Source organism: Scyliorhinus torazame, chromosome 6 (genome assembly GCF_047496885.1).
Source record: "Scyliorhinus torazame isolate Kashiwa2021f chromosome 6, sScyTor2.1, whole genome shotgun sequence".
Lineage (NCBI taxonomy): Eukaryota > Metazoa > Chordata > Chondrichthyes > Carcharhiniformes > Scyliorhinidae > Scyliorhinus > Scyliorhinus torazame.
Genome location: NC_092712.1, coordinates 66,588,884 through 66,612,457, shown reverse-complemented (window position 1 = coordinate 66,612,457; position 23,574 = coordinate 66,588,884).

The following is a 23,574-nucleotide window of genomic DNA, read 5'->3' as shown; positions in this document are numbered from 1 at the left end:
ACAGGGATCAGGAGTAGGCCATTCAGCCCTTCGAGCCTGCTCTTGTATTCAATGTGCACATGGTTGATCCTCTACTTCAGTGCTTTCATAAAATCATAGAATCTCCCCTACAATGCAGAAGGAGGCCAATCGGCCAATCAAATCTTCACCGCCCAAGCTCTATCCCAACAACCCCTCAACCTAACCTACACACTTTAGACACTAAAGGGCAATTTAGCATGGCCCATCCAGCTAACCTGCACACCTTTGGACTGTGGGAGGAAATTGGAGGAAACCCACACAAACACGAGGAGTAACGCCACACAGTCACCCAAGGCCGGAATTGAACCTGGGTCCCTGGCACTGTGAGGCAGCAGTGCAAACCACTGTGCCACCATGCCACCATATTCCTACTTTCTCCCCATACCCCTTGATGCCATTAAAATCTAAAACTTTATCTACCCCCTTCTTGAATAATTCAGTGACATGGCCTCCACTGCCTTCCAAAGTAGAAAGTTCCATAGGTTCACCACTCTTTCAGCGAAGCAATGTTTTCTCATCTCAGTCCTAAATCGTCTACCCTGCATCCAGATGGTTGGGGTGAATGTAATGCGACATGAATCCCAGGTCCCGGTTGAGGCCGCACTCATGTGTGCGGAACTTGGCTGTACGTTTCTGCTCAGGAGTCTGCGTTGTCGCGCGTCCTGAAGGCCGCCTTGGAGAATACTTACCCGGAGATCAGGGGCTGAATGCCCTTGACTGCTGAAGTGTTCCCCGACTGGAAGGGAACATTCCTGCCTGGTGATTGTCGCGCAATGTCCATTCATTCGTTGTTGCAGCGTCTGCATGGTCTCGCCAATGTACCACGCTTCGGGACATCCTTTCCTGCAGCGTATGAGGTAGACAACGTCGGCCGAGTCGCACGAGTATGTACCGCGTACCTGGTGGGTGGTGTTCTCACTTGTAATGGTGGTAGCCATGTCGATGATCTGGCACGTCTTGCAGAGATTGCCATGGCAGGGTTGTGTGGTGTCGTGGTCGCTGTTCTGAAGGCAGGGTAGTTTGCTGCAAACAATGGTTTGTTTGAGGTTGCGCGGTTGCTTGAAGGCAAGTAGTGGGGGTGACCTTGGCAAGATGTTCATCATCGTCAATGACGCGTTGAAGGCTGCGAAGAAGATGTTGTAGTTTCTCCGCTTCGTGAAAGTACTGGACGATGAAGGATACTCTGTCGGTTGTGTCCCGTGTTTGTCTTCTGAGGCGGTCGGTGCGGTTTTTTGCTGTGGCCCGTTGGAACTGTTGATCGATGCGTCGAGTGCCATATCCCGTTCATACGAGGGCATCTTTCAGCATCTGTAGATATCTGTTACGCTCCTCCTCGTCTGAGCAGATCCTGTGTATATGGAGGGCTTGTCCATAGGGGAAGGCTTCTTTAATGTGTTTTGGGTGGAAGCTGGAGAAGTGGAGCATCGTGAGGTTATCCGTGGGCTTGCGGTAAAGCAAAGTGCTGAGGTGACCATCCTGATGGAGATGAGTGTATCCAAGAATGCAACTGATTTTGGAGAGTAGTCCATGGTGAGTCTGATGGTAGGATGGAACTTGTTGATGTCATCATGTAGTCGTTTCAGTGATTCTTCGCCGTAGGTCCAAAGGAAAAAATTGTCATCGATGTATCTGGTGTATAACGTCGGTTGAAGGTCCTGTGCGGTGAGGAGGTCTTGCTCAAACTTGTACATGAAGATGTTGGCATATTGAGGTGCGAATTTGGTCCCCATGGCTGTTCCGTTCGTCTGGATGAAGAACTTGTTGTCGAAGGTGAAGACGTTGTGATCCAGAATGAAGTGGATGAGTTGCAGAATTGCATCTGGAGATTGGCAGTTGTCGGTGTTGAGTACTGAGGCTGTTGCAGCAATGCCGTCATCATGGGGGATGCTGCTGTAGAGTGCCGAGACGTCCATTGTGACGAGGAATGTTCCTGGTTCAAGTGGTCCATGGGTGCTGAGTTTCTGTAGAAAGTCCATCGTGTCGCGACAGAAGCTGGGCGTACCTTGTGCGATGGGTTTCAAGATGCCCTCAATGTAGCCAGAGAGGTTCTCTGACAGGGTCCTACTGCCTGAAACGATAGGATGGCCTGGTGTGTTGGCCTTGTGTATTTTCGGGAGGCAGTAGAGATCTCCAATTCTTCGTGGGATGAAAGACCTTAGGGTGCTCTGAAGGTCTGGATCCAAGGCCTTGATCAGTCTGTTGAGTTGGCGGGTGTGTTCCTTGGTCGGATCTGCGGGTAACTGTCTGTAGTGTTCCTGGTTGTTGAGTTGTCGGTATACTTCTTTGCAGTAGTCCGTTCCGTTCAGTATGACGGTGGCTCGTCCTTTGTCTCCTGGTTTGATGACGATGTTGTGGTTGGTCTTGAGAGCGCGGATGGCGTTGCGTTGTGCTTGGGTGACGGTTGGGGCTGTCTTGTGAATGCGACTGATGGCCTGAGTATACATGTCGAGTCTAGGACAGCGGCCTTCCGGAGGTGTCCAATTCGACTCTTTCCTCTTCGGTTGCCGCACCGCAGATCTCTCAGTCTGCTGTTCCAGTTCATTGGTAGTCTCCTTGGGTTCGCTGTCGGCCTCTTGGGGTCTGTGGAAGAATTCCTGGAGTCTCATTCGCCTGATGAATTCCTCCGTGTCTGCCGTGAGACTAATGGGTCCATTTTGATGGTGGTGCAGAAATTGAGCCCTCTGCTGAGGACTTTGATTTTGTCTGGTTGAAGGGTGTAGTCCGACAAGTTGACAATAGATTTCCCTGTATTGTTTTCTACTGTGGTACCGGGGAGGCTTGGTTGCTGCTGGTGGTGATGCCCAGTTTCTCAAGCTTCCTGTTCTTGGTGTGCATAAAGGTGGGAGAGTATCGTTGTCTCATCTGTTTGGCGGTGTTCCGCAGCTGGTCTGCTGCGTCCTGAGCGCAAGTTGAGAATATGGCCTCTATCTTGGTTTCCAGGTTGCATCGTCTGCTGTAGAGCTGGCGTACGAGGTGGTTGAGGAGTGTGAGAGAGGTGCGACGGCAGTCTCACAGCGCATCTTTGGCGGCCTAGCCCCAACATTGAGGGGCTAGGCCGACGCCGGAGGGATTTCCTCCCCGCCAGCTGGCGGAAATGGCGTTTGTTGCCCCGCCAGCTGGCGGAAATGGCGTTTGTTGCCCCGCCAGCTGGCGCGGAAATGCGGCGCATGCGCGGGAGCGTCAGCGGCCGCTGTCAGTTTCCCGGCGCATGCGCGGGAGCGTCAGCGGCCGCCGACAGTTTCCCACGCATGCGCGGTGCGGAGAGTCTCTTCCGCCTCCGCCATGGTGGAGGCCGTGACGGAGGCGGAAGGGAAAGAGTGCCCCCACGGCACAGGCCCGCCCGCGGATCGGTGGGCCCCGATCGCAGGCCAGGCCACCGTGGGGGCACCCCCCGGGGTCAGATCACCCCGCGCCCCCCCCCCCCAGGACTCCGGAGCCCGCCCACGCCGCCTGGTCCCGCCGGTAAATACCAGGTTTGATTTACGCCGGCGGGAATGGTAGTGAATGGTAGTATACAGTGAATGGTAGAACCCTCAAGAGTATTGAAAGTCAAAGAGATCTAGGAGTACAGGTCCACAGATCACTGAAAGGGGCTACACAGGTGGAGAAGGTAGTCAAGAAGGCATACGGCATGCTTGCCTTCATTTGCCGGGGCATTGAGTATAAGAATTGGCAAGTCATGTTGCAGCTGTATAGAACCTTAGTTAGGCCACACTTGGAGTATAGTGTTCAATTCTGGTCGCCACACTACCAGAAGGATGTGGAGGCTTTAGAGAGGGTGCAGAAGAGATTTACCAGAATGTTGCCTGGTATGGAGGGCATAAGCTATGAGGAGCGATTGAATAAACTCGGTTTGTTCTCACTGGAACGAAGGAGGTTGAGGGGCGACCTGATAGAGGTATACAAAATTATGAGGGGCATAGACAGAGTGGATAGTCAGAGGCTTTTCCCCAGGGTAGAGGGGTCAATTACTAGGGGGCATAGGTTTAAGGTGAGAGGGGCAAAGTTTAGAGTAGATGTACGAGGCAAGTTTTTTACGCAGAGGGTAGTGGGTGCCTGGAACTCACTACCGGAGGAGGTAGTGGAGGCAGGGACGATAGGGACATTTAAGGGGCATCTTGACAAATATATGAATAGGATGGGAATAGAAGGATACGGACCCAGGAAGTTTGTAGTTTAGTCGGGCAGTATGGTCGGCACGGGCTTGGAGGGCCGAAGGGCCTGTTCCTGTGCTGTACATTTCTTTGTTCTTTGTTCTTTGGGACAGGCAATTTCTGGGCGGGACTTCGGCCCATCCGGGCCGGAGAATCCAGCGGGGGGTCCCGCCAACCGGTGCGGCCCGATTCCCGCCCCCGCCCAATCTCCGGTACCGGAGGCTTTGGCGGGGGCGGGGGCGGGATTCACGGCGGCCAACGGCCATTCTCCAACCCGGCGGGGGGGTCGGAGAATGACGCCCATGTTTCCCACTTTCTTGCTTTTAGTAATTAATAAACTCTCTCTCATTAACTCAAGAATGCCCGCTTAACTTGACACCTCTTAAAATCTAACTATTGAGTCTGGGAAAAAGGTATCTGCAGAAAAGGGATCCTTTTTAGATTAAGTCTTGATGCGACCATCAGAGGTGGTTGAATAAAGACAGCGAGCCAGTTCATCCCTCATGCAGAACAACTTAAGAGTATCCCAGCCAGATGATGACAAATTGAGGGCTCGCACCCAGACCAACAACTTTAGGGAGCCTCACCTAGGCTGAGTCATAACACATGTCTTAATGGGTTCCATTCAAGTTCACCTTTGAAATGATGCAGTCAAATGAACTAACTTTCCTTGAAGTACTAGCTGCCAGGGGCTTCTCTATACCAAGGGATACTATAAGCCTACCTTTACTGGTAAATATACACATTGGAATTCTTACAGTCCCATGCACTGTAAGATTGGCTTTATCCGTAACTTTAGAAGCTTGGCACTGAAAACTGGCACATCAAAGACATCCTGCAGAATAATGGTTACACTGATCTGACCATTTTGCATTGTATGCCGCACAAACTCATGATTGGGCTAAGGCTGTCAATTTTAGCCCTGAAATGGGCAAAATATCTCAAAGGTTTGAGCAACAGATGAAGCTAGCTGATTCAAACTGCTACTATGCAGTTACAACATGGGTCATACTCACAACTAACAAGATACTGCCTTTAAGCCAAAACAACATTCAGCCCATCACACAAATGAGCAATGTGGTATACAAATATCAGTCCCAGTGTGATGCTAGGAATGTAGGCTGTACATCTCAGTGACTGATGGATCATATCAAACAGCATGTCCCTTCTGCTGTACCTAAACAGCCCATGCTTGCAAAACTTACAATACAATGTCCAACATTAGATGTGATTCCACGATTGGAAAACATTTGCGAAATAATCCTCAGTGTTCTTTAAATTACGATGACAACCAATTTAAGATCGGCAGTCGGACTTGCAGTGTGGTGCATTTGTGTTTACTGGAAGTTACATATATAAATACACAGAGTCCTGTTCTTTGCAGACAGAAAGAACATGTGCACACATTGGGCGAGATTCTCCGACCCCCCGCCGGGTCGGAGAATCGCCGGGGGCTGGCGTGCATCCCGCCCCCGCCGGTTGCTGAAGTCTCCGGCACCGGAGATTCGGCGGGGGCGGGAATCCGCTGCACCGGTTGCCGGGCCCCCCCCGCGCGATTCTCTGGCCCGGATGGGCCGAAGTCCCGCCGCTAAAATGCCTGTCCCGCCGGCGTAAATTAAATCACCTACCTTACCGGCGGGACAAGGCGGCGCGGGCAGGCTCCGGGGTCCTGGGGGGGGGGCGCGGGGCGATCTGGTCCCGGGGGGGTGCCCCCACGGTGGCCTGGCCCGCGATCGGGGCCCACCGATCCGTGGGCGGGCCTGTGCCGTGGGGGCACTCTTTCCCTTCCGCCTCCGCCACGGTCTCTACCATGGCGGAGTCAGAAGAGACTCCCTCCACTGCGCATGCGTGGGAAGCTGTCAGCGGCCGCTGACGCTCCCGCGCATGCGCCGCCCGGAGATGTCATTTCCGCGCCAGCTGGCGGGGCGGAAATTCGTCCGGCACCAACCTAGCCCCTCAAGGTTGGCGCTCGGCCCCCAAAGATGCGGAGCATTCCGCACCTTTGGGGCGGCGCGATGCCCGTCTGATTTGCGCCGTTTTGGGCGCCAGTCGGCGGACATCGCGCCGTTTCCGGAGAATTTCGCCCATTGTGTCTGATTCAGTAAACAAAATAAGTGATAGCATTTATCAGTTTATTCCTCAGGACAATGACTTGACCAATCAGAATCAAGCCACCTGGTTTAAATTTCAAACAATGCTTGGCAATTAACTGTCAGTTGCCATCAACTTGTGTATTCTCCATGGTAATGCCTCTACTAATCAGAGTCAATTTGTCATCTAATCAGCCCTCTCTTCTCATATGGAGTAAATTTGTTGGTTTTGCTTACATTGTATTTTTGAGAATTGTCTTGCTGATTGCAAGAGGAAAAGCTTTGACAAAAATATGTCTTTTTCAGCAATGCTGGAGTTATACTGGGAGAAAAGAACAAGAATATTGATAAGTTAAACAAAAATGAGTGGCAGACCCTGTTGAGGCACTATGACCAACACAAAATGGCAAGGGAAACTTAACCAGCTAAACTAAAATATCAACCCTGGGTGTGATGATGGACCCTTGGTGGTGAATGCTAGATTTATATTTTCTAACTTCCAATCTTCTGGGTGCATTCCAGAACCTAGGAAATTTTAGAAAACCACAGCCAACACATTCATTATCTATGCAGCCATCTCTTTTAGAACTCTAGGATGTAGGCCATCAGATAAGTTGGATTTTATTCCCTCAAGTTTCTCCAGTTTCTCTGCTGACATTAATAACCTTAATTTCCTCACTCTTTTTAGCCCTGAGGTTGCCCTCTGTTTCTAGTATGTAAATTGTGTCTCCTACTGTGAAGACAGATACAAAATATTTGTTCATCTCTTCATTCCCCATGATCATTTCCCCTGTCCCTGCTTCTAAGGGACACATAGATACTTTAGCTACTCTCTTCCTTTTTTATATTTTCTGAAGCTCTTGCAAATTGCTTTTTTATTTTCCTGATTCGTTTAATCGTTCATGCTATATATTTCCCCTTTTCACAACTGTTTGATGGCCCTTTGTTGGTTTCTAAAACACTTCCAATCTTCAGGTGGACTACTATTGTTTGGAATACTGTCTTTAACCATGGTGGTAAACCATGCTTTTAATCTTTCTCTCTGAAGTTTTGTTTTTCAATGAAATGTATTTTTGTTTGTTTATTTGAATAGTTTCCCACAATTTATTAGTCTCTGTATCACATTTATTAATCTATGTATCAAACCAGCCTTTGCCAGGTCACCCTTCATACCTATGCAATCAGCTTTAAGTTTTTTGTTAATGGTTGGGTTAGGTCACTTTCATACATAACATAAAATTCAATTGTATTCTGACCACTATTTCCCAGTAAATCCTTTATTATGGGATTACGAATTAACTCTGCTTTATTGCATAACACTAGAACTAAAATTATGGACTGGTTAGCTCAGTTGACTAGACAACACGCATGTGGATGAGATTAGTGTCAAGAGCGTGCCATTCAATTCCCATTCTGGCTAATGTAGACTCCGGGCCTGTCTCCTCATCCCACATTTAGTAAAATCATAGCACTTCGACATGGTTCAGAAAATAAGCAGCAAGCCAAGCCTTTGGACAGAAACCTCAAATATCTCAAATTACCTCATCCCTAGTCGGTCCCACAATGTATAATTCCGGGAAACTGCCATTCTACAAACTGATCTTTCAGATCACCATAACTATATTGGTCCAGTCTATAAGAAAGTCATGCACAATTTTTATAATTTATTTCTATTCATTTACGGGATGTTGGCATCGCTGGTTAGGCCAGCGTTTATTGCCCATCCCTAGTTGCCCTTCAGAAGGTGGTGGTGAGTTGCCTTCTTGAACTGCTTACAGTGTTTTTTTTTAAAGCTGCAATAATTTCTTGCTTCATTCTCTGTTCAATGGTATAATTACTATTAAGGAGCTTAGACATTACTCCCATCAGTATTCTCAGACTTTTGTTTCTCCTAATCCCCTCCCTTACTGATTCTAATTTCTGATCTTCTGAAATAAGATCCTTTCTCGCAAATGTCCTTCTCTCATTCTTTACTGTCAGGCTATCCATTCCGCATGTCGTTTTCAAATTGTTGTGCACCCTGGAATATTTATTTCGGAACCCTTGTCACCACGTAACTGGGAGTCATAAGAGTCATACGGCACAGAAAAGGCCCTTCGGTCTATCACATCTGCACCAGTCAAAAAACAACCACCTAATTATTCTAATCCCATTTTCCAGCACTTGGCCCATGACCTTGGATGCCGTTGGATCGCAAATGCACATCTAAATACTTCTTAAATATTATGAGGCTCTCTGCATCTAACACCTTTTTCAGGCAGTGAGTTCCACCCTCTGGATTAAAAGGTTTCCGCTCACATCCCGTCTAAGCCTCCTGCCTCTTACCTTAAATCTATACCCCCTGGTCATTGATCTCGCCACCAGCAGGAAAGGTTTCTTCCTGTCTACTCTATCTATGCCCGTCATAATTTTATACATCTCAATCATATTCCACTTCAGTCTCCTCTGCTGCGAGGAAAACAATACAAGTCTATCCAATCTTTCTTCACAACTAAAACTCTCCAGCCCAGGCCAGTACCATCACATCCTCCTATATTGTGGATTCCAGGACTGCACACAATACTCTAGCTGTGCAATTTGTCATTATCATAGCGATTGGATCTAAACCATTTATCTATACTTCTGCCACCTATGGTTTGTTATGGAAGCTTCATGAAATCAGGTAAAAATCCTTCAGTTATTATTTTTGCTTCTGTTCCCTGCATGAACTTTACTTGCTGATCGACTATTACTGTTAACTCTCTGACCCTTCCTGTCCCACTCTGCTTATCTTTACCAGCACTGCTTCACTGTGTTATTTATTGCCTTGACTTTTCTCTTTGGATTTCTAATTGACTCTTCATCCAATCCCTCACCACTCCTCTGTTAGTGTGAAAGCCTATCTACAACCCTAGATATACAATTTGCCAGGACACTGATCCCAGAAGCAGAGCCCATTCCAACAGAATAACGTTCTGTTTCTTGAGTACTATTGTCAGTGCAATCTTGAACTAAAAATGTTGTACGCGCAAAACCTAGAGCCACACTTTTAATTCACTCATCTGCTTGATCCTAATGTCAATTGGAATGTGGCTCAGGTGACAATCCAGAGCTTATCATATTTGATGTTCTGCACTTTATTTTGGGCCCTAGCTCCTCAAACACTCTCAGCATAATTTCTTGTTCTACCTATGTCGTTGGTTCCTACATGGACCAAGAACACTGGATCCTCTGTCTCCCATTACAAGTAAGTTGGCCTTAACCCTGGCACCAGGCACACCAGCACAATCTCTAGAGCTTCCAGTTGAGGTTGCATAGAACAGTATCTATTCCCCTCTATAGTGCTCCCTATTGCTACAACATTCCTTGCCATTGCCCGCATTTGAATGGCGTCTTGTTGTCATGTTATTATATTTTGGACTTATTTATTGTGCAAGGCATCAGTCACTAAGGGGTTTGGTAAATGCATTTTGGGCTCATTTATTAACACAAGGCACATGGGATCAGTCATACATAGTTAGAACGCTAGAAGGCATCACAGCTGTATTAATATGCTGTGCTTAAAGCAAAAATTAAACTAATACTGGACCGCTTGACATATTTCCATTTCCTTTCCAGTTATGTAATGCTGATACCCGTTAAAGGCAAGTTACAACATCAGCCTTTTTTTAAAGATATAAGACCATAAGACATTGAAGCAGAAGTAGGCTGTTCGGCCCATCGAGTCTGCTCCACTATTTGATGAGATCATGACTGATAGTCAACTCCACTTCCCCACCTTGGGAGGGATTCACCCTTTTGGGGACTAAGTCCCCACACCGCTAGAAAACGGGCGAGAATCACTCCAGACTTTTTTCTCAGATGTTTGGGGTGATTCCCCATTTTCCAGTGGGCTAGCAGGGTCCTGGCATGGTTCCCGCAGCTCTGGCTGCCGGCGGGGCCCTGCTGTCCAGAACGCGCGGCCTCGCATGTGCGCGGCGGCCCACTTCGGCGCGGGTACTGCCGACATGGCGGACCCACACAGCGGGCCCGCATGGAGTAAGTTGGGTGTCCCCCCCAGATCGCGGTGGCCCCCGATCACGGGCCTGGCCACTGCTGAGGGGCCCCCCGGAGTCAGATTCCCCTCGCCCCCACCAGGACGCCACCGCGGCCGCGGGTCCGAGCTCCCGCCGGGTGGTACCAGATGTGAACCACGCCGGCGGGAACTCGGCTGGTCGACCGCGGAGAACTCTTCCAACAGCCCCCGACTGCCACTGCGTCGACCTCACGCGCGCGACTGGCGGGTCTGCGAACAACCGCGGAAGCGCCGTTGCGCCGGATTTCCGGCATGAACGGCTATTCTCCTCCCCGCACCGGGCGCGATTCAGGCGCGGAGAGTCGGAGAATCCCGCCCCTTATCTCCAAAACCATTTGTAAAATTGTGTAAAATCACAATACGTACGCCTTTCTCTGCATCGTTGCCTGTGGATTCTGTGGACTGTTGTCAAAACAGCATGAATTCTGGTCAATTAATATGGAAGTTCAACCTGATGCTGTCATTCTCCGACCCCCCGCCCGGTTGGAGAATCGCCGGGGGCTGGCGTGAATCCCGCTCCGCCGGTTGCCGAAGTCTCCGGCACCGGATATTCGGCGGGGGCGGGAATCGGGCCGCGCCGGTTGGCGGGCCCCCCATCGCTGGATTCTCCGGCCCGGATGGGACGAAGTCCCGCCGATAAATTGCCTGTCCCGCCGGCGTGGATTAAACCACCTTTTGAACGGCAGGAAAAGGCGGCGTGTGCGGGCTCCGGGGTCCTGGTGGGGTGGGCAATCTGGCCCCAGGGGATGCCCCCACGGTGGCCTGGCCCGCGATCGGGGCCCACCAATCCGCGGGCGGGCCTGTGCCATGGGGGCACTCTTTCCCTTCTGCCTCCGCCACGGTCTCCACTATGGCGGTGGCGGAAGAGACTCCCTCCACTGCGCATGCGTGGGAAACTGTCAGCGGCCGCTGACGCTCCCGCGCATGCGCCGCCCCGAGATGTCATTTCCACGCCAGCTGGCGGGGCAACAAAGGCCGTTTCCGCCAGCTGGCGGGGCGGAAATTCCTCCGGCGTTGGCCTAGCCCCTCAATGTTGGGGCTCGGCCCCCAAAGATGCGGAGCATTCCGCACCTTTGGGGCGGCGCGATGCCCGTCTGATTGGCACCGTTTTGGGCGCCAGTCGGCGGACATCGCGCCGTTTCGGGAGAATTTCGCCCCTGATCTTTCAATGTAATCCCTGGGCGGGATTCTCCACTCCCACGCCGAAGTGGCCGCGCTGTCGTGAACGCCGTCGACGTTGACGACGGCGCGGAAAGGCCCCGGACCCGACCGATTCAGGCCCTGACAATGGGCCAGTATCGGGGCCGCGTCATCTACACGCGCCAGGCCTTGTCGCCCGCGTAAAAGCGGCGCCGCATAGATTACGCGGCAGGCGCCGCATAACGGACGTAATCTGAGCATGCGCGGGTTGGGCGGCGCCAACCCGCGCATGAGTGGTTGCCGTCCTCTCTAAGTCTGCCCTGCAAGAAGATGGGGGACGGATCTTGCGGGGCCGTGGAAGGAAGGAGGTCCTCCTTCAGAGAGGACGGCCCGACGATCGGTGGGCACCGATCGCGGGCCACCCCACATTCCAGGTGAAGCCCGGTGCAGGATCCCCCCTCGACCCCCCCCACACGCTGCCCCCCCAGCGTTCATGCACCGCCCACGACTGCAGCGACCAGGTGTGGACGGCGCCGTGGGAAACCCGCCATTTTGGCCTGGCCGATCGGCCCATCCGGGCCTCAGTATAGCGGGGGAGCTGGAGAATCGGCATTTTGGGTGTCTCTGGCGATTCTCCGGCCTGCGGCCCGCGAAACTCGACCGGGCCGTTCCCGCCGCTTGGGAGAATCGCGGGAGGGCGTCGGACCGGCGTCCCCAGAAATTTTGGCGGCCCAGGCGATTCTCCCAACCGGCGTGGGAGTGGAGAATCACGCCCCCTATCTTTGGGGATCCTTCAGCTTTTCTTTTGTCAATCCTGACATGTTCAGCCTGTGTAGAACTTCATTCCAAATTGTTTTGCATTTTTTTATGGCTTGCTTATCTGAATCAAGAAACCAGAGTTTAAATATGATAGAACATAGAACATAGAACAATACAGCGCAGTACAGGCCCTTCGGCCCACGATGTTGCACCGAAACAAAAGCCATCTAACCTACACTATACCATTATCATCCATATGTTTATCCAATAAACTTTTAAATGCCCTCAATGTTGGCAAATTCACTACTGTAGCAGGTAGGGCATTCCACGGCCTCACTATTCTTTGCGTAAAGAACCTACCTCTGACCTCTGTCCTATATCTATTACCCCTCAGTTTAAAGTTATGTCCCCTCGTGCCAGCCATTTCCATCCGCGGGAGAAGGCTCTCACTGTCCACCCTATCCAACCTCCTAATCTTTTTGTATGCCTCTATTAAGTCTCCTCTTAACCTTCTTCTCTCCAACGAAAACAACCTCAGGTCCATCAGCCTTTCCTCATAAGATTTTCCCTCCATACCAGGCAACATCCTGGTAAATCTCCTCTGCACCCGCTCCAAAGCCTCCACGTCCTTCCTATAATGCGGTGACCAGAACTGTACGCAATACTCCAAATGCGGCCGTACCAGAGTTCTGTACAGCTGCAACATGACCTCCTGACTCCGGAACTCAATCCCTCTACCAATAAAGGCCAACACTCCATAGGCCTTCTTCACCACCCTATCAACCTGGGTGGCAACTTTCAGGGATCTATGTACATGGACACCTAGATCCCTCTGCTCATCCACACTTTCAAGAACTTTTCCACTAGCCAAATATTCCACATTCCTGTTATTCCTTCCAAAGTGAATCACCTCACACTTCTCTACATTAAACTCCATTTGCCACCTCTCAGCCCAGCTCTGCAGCTTATCTATATCCCTCTGTAACCGGCTACTTCCTTCCACACTATCGACAACACCACCGACTTTAGTATCGTCTGCAAATTTACTCACCCACCCTTCTGCGTCTTCCTCTAGGTCATTGATAAAAATGACAAACAGCAACGGCCCCAGAACAGATCCTTGTGGTACTCCACTTGTGACTGAACTCCATTCTGAACATTTCCCATCAACCACCACCCTCTGTCTTCTTTCAGCTAGCCAATTTCTGATCCACATCTCTAAATCACCCTCAAACCCCAGCCTCCATATTTTCTGCAATAGCCTACCGTGGGGAACCTTATCAAACGCTTTGCTGAAATCCATATACACCACATCAACTGCTCTACCCTCGTCTACCTGTTCAGTCACCTTCTCAAAGAACTCAATAAGGTTTGTGAGGCATGACCTACCCTTCACAAAGCCATGCTGACTATCCCTGATCATATTATTCCTATCTAGATGATTATAAATCTTGTCTCTTATAATCCCCTCCAAGACTTTACCCACTACAGACGTGAGGCTCACCGGTCTATAGTTGCCGGGGTTGTCTCTGCTCCCCTTTTTGAACAAAGGGACCACATTTGCTATCCTCCAGTCCTCTGGCACTATTCCTGTAGCCAATGATGACATAAAAATCAAAGCCAATGGTCCAGCAATCTCTTCCCTGGCCTCCCAGAGAATCCTAGGATAAATCCCATCTGGTCCCGGGGACTTATCTATTTTCAGCCTGTCCAGAATTGCCAACACCTCTTCCCTACGTACCTCAATGCCATCTAATCTATTTACCTGGAGCTCAGCATTCTCCTCCACAACATTATCTTTTTCCTGAGTGAATACTGACGAAAAATATTCATTTAGTATCTCGCCTATCTCTTCAGACTCTACACACAACTTCCCATCCCTGTCCTTGACTGGTCCTACTCTTTCCCCAGTCATTCGCTTATTCCTGACATACCCATAGAAAGCTTTTGGGTTTTCCTTGATCCTTCCTGCCAAATACTTCTCATGTCCCCTCCTTGCTCGTCTTAGCTCTCTCTTTAGATCCTTCCTCGCTACCTTGTAACTATCCATCGCCCCAACTGAAACTTTACACCTCATCTTCACATAGGCCTCCTTCTTCCTCTTAACAAGAGATTCCACTTCTTTGGTAAACCACGGTTCCCTCGCTCGGCACCTTCCTCCCTGCCTGACCGGTACATACTTATCAAGAACACGCAGTAGCTGATCCTTGAACAAGCTCCACTTATCCAGTGTGTCCAACACTTGCAGCCTACTTCTCCACCTTATCCCCCCCCCCTGTCACATCTAATGGCATCATAATTTCCCTTCCCCCAGCTATAACTCTTGCCCTGCGGTGTATACTTATCCCTTTCCATCATTAACATAAACGTCACCGAATTGTGGTCACTGTCCCCAAAGTGCTCACCTACCTCCAAATCCAACACCTGGCCTGGTTCATTACCCAAAACCAAATCCAATGTGGCCTCGCCTCTTGTTGGCCTGTCAACAAACTGTGTCAGGAAACCCTCCTGCACACACTTTACAAAAAACGACCCATCTAATGTACTCGAACTATATCTTTTCCAGTCAATATTTGGAAAGTTAAAGTCTCCCATAATAACTACCCTGTTACTTTCGCTCTTATCCAGGATCATCCTCGCCATCCTTTCCTCTACATCCCTAGAACTATTTGGAGGCCTATAGAAGACTCCCAACAGTGTGACCTCTCCTTTCATGTTTCTAACCTCAGCCCATACTACCTCGGAAGAAGAGTCCCCATCTAGCATCCTCTCCGCCACCGTAATACTGCTCTTGACTAGCAGCGCCACACCTCCCCCTCTTTTGCCTCCTTCTCTGAGCTTACTAAAACACCTAAACCCCGGAACCTGCAACATCCATTCCTGTCCCTGCTCTATCCATGTCTCCGAAATGGCCACAACATCGAAGTCCCAGGTACCAACCCATGCTGCCAGTTCCCCTACCTTATTTTGTATACTGGCATTGAAGTAGACACACTTCAAACCACCTACCTGAACACTGGCCCCCTCCTGCGATGTCAAATCTGAGCTCCTGACCTCTATACTCTCATTCTCCCTTACCCTAAAACTACAATCCAGGTTCCCATGCCCCTGCTGCATTAGTTTAAACCCCCCCAAAGAGCACTAACAAATCTCCCCCCCAGGATATTTGTGCCCCGCAGGTTCAGATGTAGACCATCCTGTCTGTAGAGGTCCCACCTTCCCCAGAAAGAGCCCCAGTTATCCAGAAATCTGAATCCCTCCCGCCTGCACCATCCCTGTAGCCACGTGTTTAATTGCTCTCTCTCCCTATTCCTCATCTCACTATCACGTGGCACGGGCAACAACCCAGAGATAACAACTCTGTTTGTTCTAGTTCTGAGCTTCCATCCTAGCTCCCTGAAAGCCTGCCTGACATCCTTATCCCCTTTCCTACCTATGTCGTTAGTGCCAATGTGGACCACGACTTGGGGCTGCTCCCCCTCCCCCTTAAGGACCCGGAAAACACGATCCGAGACATCACGTACCCTTGCACCTGGGAGGCAACATACCAAACGTGAGTCTCTCACGCTCCCACAAAATCTCCTATCTGTGCCACTGACTATAGAGTCCCCAATTACTAATGCTCTGCTCCTCTCCCCCCTTCCCTTCTGAGCAACAGGGACAGACTCCGTGCCAGAGGCCCGTACCCCATGGCTTACCCCTGGTAAGTCGTCCCCCCCACAAGTATCCAAAGCGGTATACTTGTTTCTCAGGGGAACGACCGCAGGGGATCCCTGCACTGACTTTTTTTTTTACAGTCCCTCTTACAGTTACCCATCTATCTCCAATCTTTGGTGTAACTAATTCCCTGAAGCTGCTATCTATGACCCCCTCTGCCTCCCGAATGATCCGAAGTTCTTCCAACTCCAGCTCCAGTTCCCTAACTCGGTCTTGGAGGAGCTGGAGATGGCAGCATTTCCTGCAGGTAAAATCAGCAGGGACACTAACGGCATCCCTCACCTCAAACATCCTGCAGGAGGAACATTGCACTCCCTTCCCTGCCACCCCTCTAACTTTCTACCAAGATCTGGCTAACAACTAAATTAAATTTTTTATATAAAAAAAAATATTAATGACAATAATAAAATATGGTACTTACCTCACACCAATGGGTTTCCTCTCCACCAGAATTTATTGGTGAGGGTCTTCCCAGAAGTCCGCGGGTCGACTTCCTGTTCCCACCTTAAACACTAAAAATTTTTTTTTTTTAATTTAAAAGAGAGACTTACCTCCCAGAAATCACTTCCGCACTGCCCCCGCTGAAATGGACTAGCCTGCTCCGCTCCTGCTGAAATCGACTTGGCCTGCAAGGTAAGTAAGTTGTTAATCAGTACTTACCTCACCCAGGCTGCGACCTTTTAAACGGTCCCCTCTGCCTTGCAGCTCCCGCGCTTTTTCAAATTCCGGCGCTGTTTCTAAGGTCCCAGCTCTCACTCCCGAACTAAACAGCTGACCTGCAAGGTAAGTAAGTTAATCAGTACCTACCTCACCCAGGCAGCGACCTTTGTCTCACTTATTTCTATCCACCCATTCACTAACTTTCACTCTGGACTTTTCAACATACTTATGGCAGCTATGCTGTAAAAGGTGGTGTAACTAATGTGCAGATTCTCTTCACTACTCTTTACGAGGATCCTGTGCCGAGGGAGTTCTGCTACATCCTGGATCAGAAGTCAAAATCATTTCAATGCATCTGACAAATCCCAAGTTTCTTTACCCGTCAGTCTGGCCTCAATAAAAGTCGAGATGGATTTGCAGGTACAGCATTAGTTATTTTATTTAGCTTGCAAGCTTTCCTCAATTCTCAGTAGCACAAAGCACATCTTGCTTCGTACACTTCTGGAATCAAGTGAGTCAGTAGAACAAAGGAGTCTCTACTGATACATTCAAATGGCATCAAGTTTCACATACACGATTCCCATAGGTCATCCTATACCCCTCCTGACCTGTTGATATATTCTGATTGGCTCACTTCCAATCCCTTCCTCTGGCCCCTATTACCCAGCATCCTTTTCTCCTCCTTTGGTGGACACACCTCCTCCTTGCTTTGCCATGCGGTCTGAAATCCTTTGTCTGTGAACTCACCAGAATGAGACTGGCCTATCTCTACATTACAGTAACTAATATCTCTAAAGTAACTATTTTATATCACATTCGTCATTCCCTCCTTTTATCATTCCATGATATCCAAACTATCCAATCCATAGCTATGGTCCCTCATCTAAAAAGATCTGTCACTGCATTTCCAATTCCTGGCGTAGCCCCCCTTCATCTGCTGCACCCTCATGGATTTTGACAGCTAAGATTTTAGGGGCGTTGATCTGTTCCAGTGTACCCCGCATTCTACCCATCACACATTTAAGGATGGCTGGACCCACAAAGATGCAGCCGATCGCCACCACTAAATACATGACCATATTTATCAACCAGTCCTTCCAACCTCCAAATCCCCAGTTACCCCAAACGCCAGGATCCTGCATTCCGTCCAGGTGATCCCGTATGTGATCCATAAATTTAGTGTTGTTAGCGGTCAAGTCCTGAACTCCCATGATACACTTGCCCTGCACTATGGCTCATACCCCACCCTCACTGGCCAGAAGATAGTCAAGAGCATACCGGTTCTGCATTGCAAACAACCTTAGCTGAGACAATTCCTTGGTTATTGCCCCGGGGGCTCCCAAGGTTTCATTTCCCAAGATGGTAAGGCCACAAATAAAATAATTCCTATTGCTGACAGCCAAGGAACCCCCCACACCTCCCAGTGTCAAGCGCTCAGAATCCCCCAACCGGCTGAGTGGCCCCGGTTGGGTGCGAGAACCTGAGGTTTTTTCCAGTTCTCGCAAAATTCAGCCGAGACTGCCCGGCGTGCTAACTGATTATGCAGCTTCCACGCCGAAGGGCAGGGGACTGTGGTAGGGACTAGAGTCCCAATAGCAATTTGGCGGGGAAATGGGGGTGACAAAATATTGGTCGCTGTGCCATTAAATAGAAAGTAGTATCCTTGCTCCGTGTGCAGGCTAGCATCACAATCAGTATATCGGTTGCGTAAGGATCCCCCAGTTTATCCAGCTTCGAAACGCCCATTCGGGCCGCCTAGCAATGCGGAAAGCCCTAGTCCCAACAGTGATATGAGAGACATTCGCCCAGCCACAAAGGAGCTGGAGGCCGGCGTTCAATGGAACGCAAGTGGTGTTGTAACAAACGCATTGGCCAGACACCTGGGTGATATGGCACCTCCTGTCCGTACAGGTGGGGAACAGACATGTTATATTCGTTTCCACCTCTACCAGCAAACAGCCGTATCCTTCACTGCTGAAACAATTCTCGTACGACCGGGAATCCCTATTGGGAGTGAAGTGGCTAGGTATATACGCCCTCCACCGTTGCAGCCTATCATACTGTGAATGGGAATTATCCCGAGGAAGGGGAAGGCAAATAGCCGGTGGTGCTGAACCCGGATCGTAAGGAAGAGTGACTTGCTCGGGCAGTGGCTCGGAATGCTGACAATTAACCACCGTTTGGGGAGTGCCCCAAAGCGGTGAAACAGAAAATAACCTAGACACCACTGCGGGGTTCGGGTAGCAGACAACCTGTCCCTGGCCATACAAGCGGTGGTAAATCTGGTAGAAGAGATTCATACTACCCAGGTTTTCCTCAGTTTGGCCTTTAACTAACTTAAGTGTATCTCCCGGTAACCTACGGTCTAGCTGTACTTCCCTTCTCACACGCCCCGTCCTCTCTCTAGTCCCTCTCTCTTTCTCATAGCCTCTTCCTACGCTCTCCTGACGGCCTGATATTACCTTTATCGCACCAATCTTAACACATCCAAAATCAAATTTACATGTACTCCAAAAACAAGGCAATGTCCATATAATGTTCCCTTCCCATCGCCGGGACCGGTGCAACTGCTTCATGACTCCTGCATTCTCCTTAACTTTGACGACCTTCCATGAGTCGATACCATGTCTTCGTATATGGGGGCAGCGAAGAACATCACCTTTGCATAGGTGATGTATCCTTGTAGATTGGTTGGGGTTACAAATATAAATAATATTCCCCTTTTCCATGTCCATCGCCAATAACACTCCAAGCGAGGTGAGGCCAAATATCACACAGACAGTGCGTAGCCACCCCATCATGCTCCACACCTGTAAAATAGCACTGGAGAAGGGAGGCAGGTTAATCTGTCCAAGAAAATGAGGCCCGTTATCAGAACTCAACTGAGCTGGTCTACTGTACCGGGGAATGATTTCCCGCATCAGAACTTTAACCACAGTAGCAGCTTTATTATCGGTAGTCGGATACGCCTCGACCCATCTGCTGAACACATCCACAATGACCAAAACTTATTTATAACATTGACACCTTTCCAACTCAATGTAATCCATTTGGAGCGTCTCAAAGGGACCACTGGGCAACGGGGTTTGCCCCATCCCACAAGGGATACCTTTTCCGGTGTTATATTGCTGACAAATCAGTCATATATTTCCGGTGTTATATTGCCGACTCTATCAGTTTCAGCGGGAGCATTGCGGAAGTGGTTGCTGGGAGGTAAGTCTGTCCTTTAAAAGCACTTGTCTTTGCAGGGGCAGGCCAGTCGATTTCGGCGGGAGAATCAGCTGGTGAGTCAGTTTCAGCGGGAGCATTGCGGAAGTGGCTGCTGGGAGGTAAGTCAACCTTTAAAAGCACTTGTCTTTGCAGGGGCAGGCCAGTCGATTTCGGCGTGAGAACAGCTGGTGAGTCAGTTTCAGCGGGAGCGTTGCGGAAGTGGCTGCTGGGAGGTAAGTCAACCTTTAAAAGCACTTGTCTTTGCAGGGGCAAGCCAGTCGATTTCGGCGTGAGAACAGCTAGTGAGTCAGTTTCAGCGGGAGCATTGCGGAAGTGGTTGCTGGGAGGTAAGTCTGTCCTTTAAAAGCACTTGTCTTTGCAGGGGCAGGCCAGTCGATTTTGGCGGGAGTGGAGCTGGCTGGTTAGTCAATTTCAGCAGGAGCTGAGAATTTTTCTTTTCTTTTTTTTCTAAATTAGTTTTTTAGGCGGGAACAGGAAGTCGACCCGCGGACGTCTGGGAAGACCCTCACCAATAAATTCTGGTGGAGAGGAAACCCGAGACACTACACGTGTAGTGTCTCCCACCCGCCCTCCTCCTCTAACCTAATAATAAAACCCATTGGTCTGAGGTAAGTACCATATTTTATTATATTATTATTATTTTTTATAAAAATTTAATTTAGTTGTTAGCCAGATCTTGGTAGAAAGTAAGAGGAATGGCAGGGAAGGGAGTGCAATGTTCCTCCTGCAGGATGTTTGAGGTGAGGGATGCAGTTAGTGTCCCTGCTGATTTTACCTGCAGGAAGTGCTGCCATCTCCAGCTCCTCCAAGACCGAGTTAGGGAACTGGAGCTGGAGTTGGAAGAACTTCGGATCATTCGGGAGGCAGAAGGGGTCATAGATAGCAGCTTCAGGGAATTAGTTACACCAAAGATTGGAGATAGGTGGGTAACTGTAAGAGGGACTGGGAAAAAGCAGTCAATGCAGGGATACCCTGCGGTCGTTCCCCTGAGAAACAGGTATACCGCTTTGGATACTTGTGGGGGGGACGACTTACCAGGGGTAAGCCATGGGGTACGGGCCTCTGGCACGGAGTCTGTCCCTGTTGCTCAGAAGGGAAGGGGGGAGAGGAGCAGAGCATTAGTAATTGGGGACTCTATAGTCAGGGGCACAGATAGGAGATTTTGTGGGAGCGTGAGAGACTCACGTTTGGTATGTTGCCTCCCAGGTGCAAGGGTACGTGATGTCTCGGATCGTGTTTTCCGGGTCCTTAGGGGGGAGGGGGAGCAGCCCCAAGTCGTGGTCCACATTGGCACTAACGACATAGGTAGGAAATGGGACAAGGATGTCAGGCAGGCTTTCAGGGAGCTAGGATGGAAGCTCAGAACTAGAACAAACAGAGTTGTTATCTCTGGGTTGTTGCCCGTGCCACGTGATCGTGAGATGAGGAATAGGGAGAGAGAGCATTTAAACACGTGGCTACAGGGATGGTGCAGGCGGGAGGGATTCAGATTTCTGAATAACTGGGGCTCTTTCTGGGGAAGGTGGGACCTCTACAGACAGGATGGTCTACATCTGAACCTGAGGGGCACAAATATCCTGGGGGGGAGATTTGTTAGTGCTCTTTGGGGGGGTTTAAACTAATGCAGCAGGGGCATGAGAACCTGGATTGTAGTTTTATGGTAAGGGAGAATGAGAGTATAGAGGTCAGGAGCACAGATTTGACGTCGCAGGAGGGGGCCAGTGTTCAGGTAGGTGGTTTGAAGTGTGTCTACTTCAATGCCAGGAGTATACGAAACAAGGTAGGGGAACTGGCAGCATGGGTTGGTACCTGGGACTTCGATGTTGTGGCCATTTCGGAGACATGGATAGAGCAGGGACAGGAATGGATGTTGCAGGTTCCGGGGTTTAGGTGTTTTAGTAAGCTCAGAGAAGGAGGCAAAAGAGGGGGAGGTGTGGCGCTGCTAGTCAAGAGCAGTATTACGGTGGCTGAGAGGATGCTAGATGGGGACTCTTCTTCCGAGGTAGTATGGGCTGAAGTTAGAAACAGGAAAGGAGAGGTCACCCTGTTGGGAGTTTTTTATAGGCCTCCTAATAGTTCTAGGGATGTAGAGGAAAGGATGGCGAAGATGATTCTGGATATGAGCGAAAGTAACAGGGTAGTTATTATGGGAGACTTTAACTTTCCAAATATTGACTGGAAAGGATATAGTTTGAGTACAATAGATGGGTCGTTTTTTGTACAGTGTGTGCAGGAGGGTTTCCTGAAACAATATGTTGACAGGCCAACAAGAGGCGAGGCCACGTTGGATTTGGTTTTGGGTAATGAACCAGGCCAGGTGTTGGATTTGGAGGTAGGAGAGCACTTTGGGGACAGTGACCACAATTCGGTGACGTTTATGTTAATGATGGAAAGGGATAAGTATACACCGCAGGGCAAGAGTTATAGCTGGGGGAAGGGCAATTAAGATGCCATTAGACGTGACTTGGGGGGGATAAGGTGGAGAAGTAGGCTGCAAGTGTTGGGCACACTGGATAAGTGGGGCTTGTTCAAGGATCAGCTACTGCGTGTTCTTGATAAGTATGTACCGGTCAGACAGGGAGGAAGGCGTCGAGCGAGGGAACCGTGGTTTACCAAGGAAGTGGAATCTCTTGTTAAGAGGAAGAAGGAGGCCTAGGTGAAGATGAAGTGTGAAGTTTCGGTTGGGGCGATGGATAGTTACAAGGTAGCGAGGAAGGATCTAAAGAGAGAGCTAAGACGAGCAAGGAGGGGACATGAGAAGTATTTGGCAGGAAGGATCAAGGAAAACCCAAAAGCTTTCTATAGGTATGTCAGGAATAAGCGAATGACTAGGGAATGAGTAGGACCAGTCAAGGACAGGGATGGGAAATTGTGTGTGGAGTCTGAAGAGATAGGCGAGATACTAAATGAATATTTTTCGTCAGTATTCACTCAGGAAAAAGATAATGTTGTGGAGGAGAATGCTGAGCCCCAGGCTAATAGAATAGATGGCATTGAGGTACGTAGGGAAGAGGTGTTGGCAATTCTGGACAGGCTGAAAATAGATAAGTCCCCGGGACCTGATGGGATTTATCCTAGGATTCTCTGGGAGGCCAGGGAAGAGATTGCTGGACCTTTGGCTTTGATTTTTATGTCATCATTGGCTACAGGAATAGTGCCAGAGGACTGGAGGACAGCAAATGTGGTCCCTTTGTTCAAAAAGGGGAGCAGAGACAACCCTGGCAACTATAGACCGGTGAGCCTCACGTCTGTAGTGGGTAAAGTCTTGGAGGGGATTATAAGAGACAAGATTTATAATCATCTAGATAGGAATAATATGATCAGGGATAGTCAGCATGGCTTTGTGAAGGGTAGGTCATGCCTCACAAACCTTATTGAGTTCTTTGAGAAGGTGACTGAACAGGTAGACGAGGGTAGAGCAGTTGATGTGGTGTATATGGATTTCAGCAAAGCGTTTGATAAGGTTCCCCACGGTAGGCTATTGCAAAAAATACGGAGGCTAGGGATTGAGGGTGATTTAGAGATGTGGATCAGAAATTGGCTAGCTGAAAGAAGACAGAGGGTGGTGGTTGATGGGAAATGTTCAGAATGGAGTACAGTCACAAGTGGAGCACCACAAGGATCTGTTCTGGGGCCGTTGCTGTTTGTCATTTTTATCAATGACCTAGAGGAAGGCGCAGAAGGGTGGGTGAGTAAATTTGCAGATGATACTAAAGTCGGTGGTGTTGTCGATCGTGTGGAAGGATGT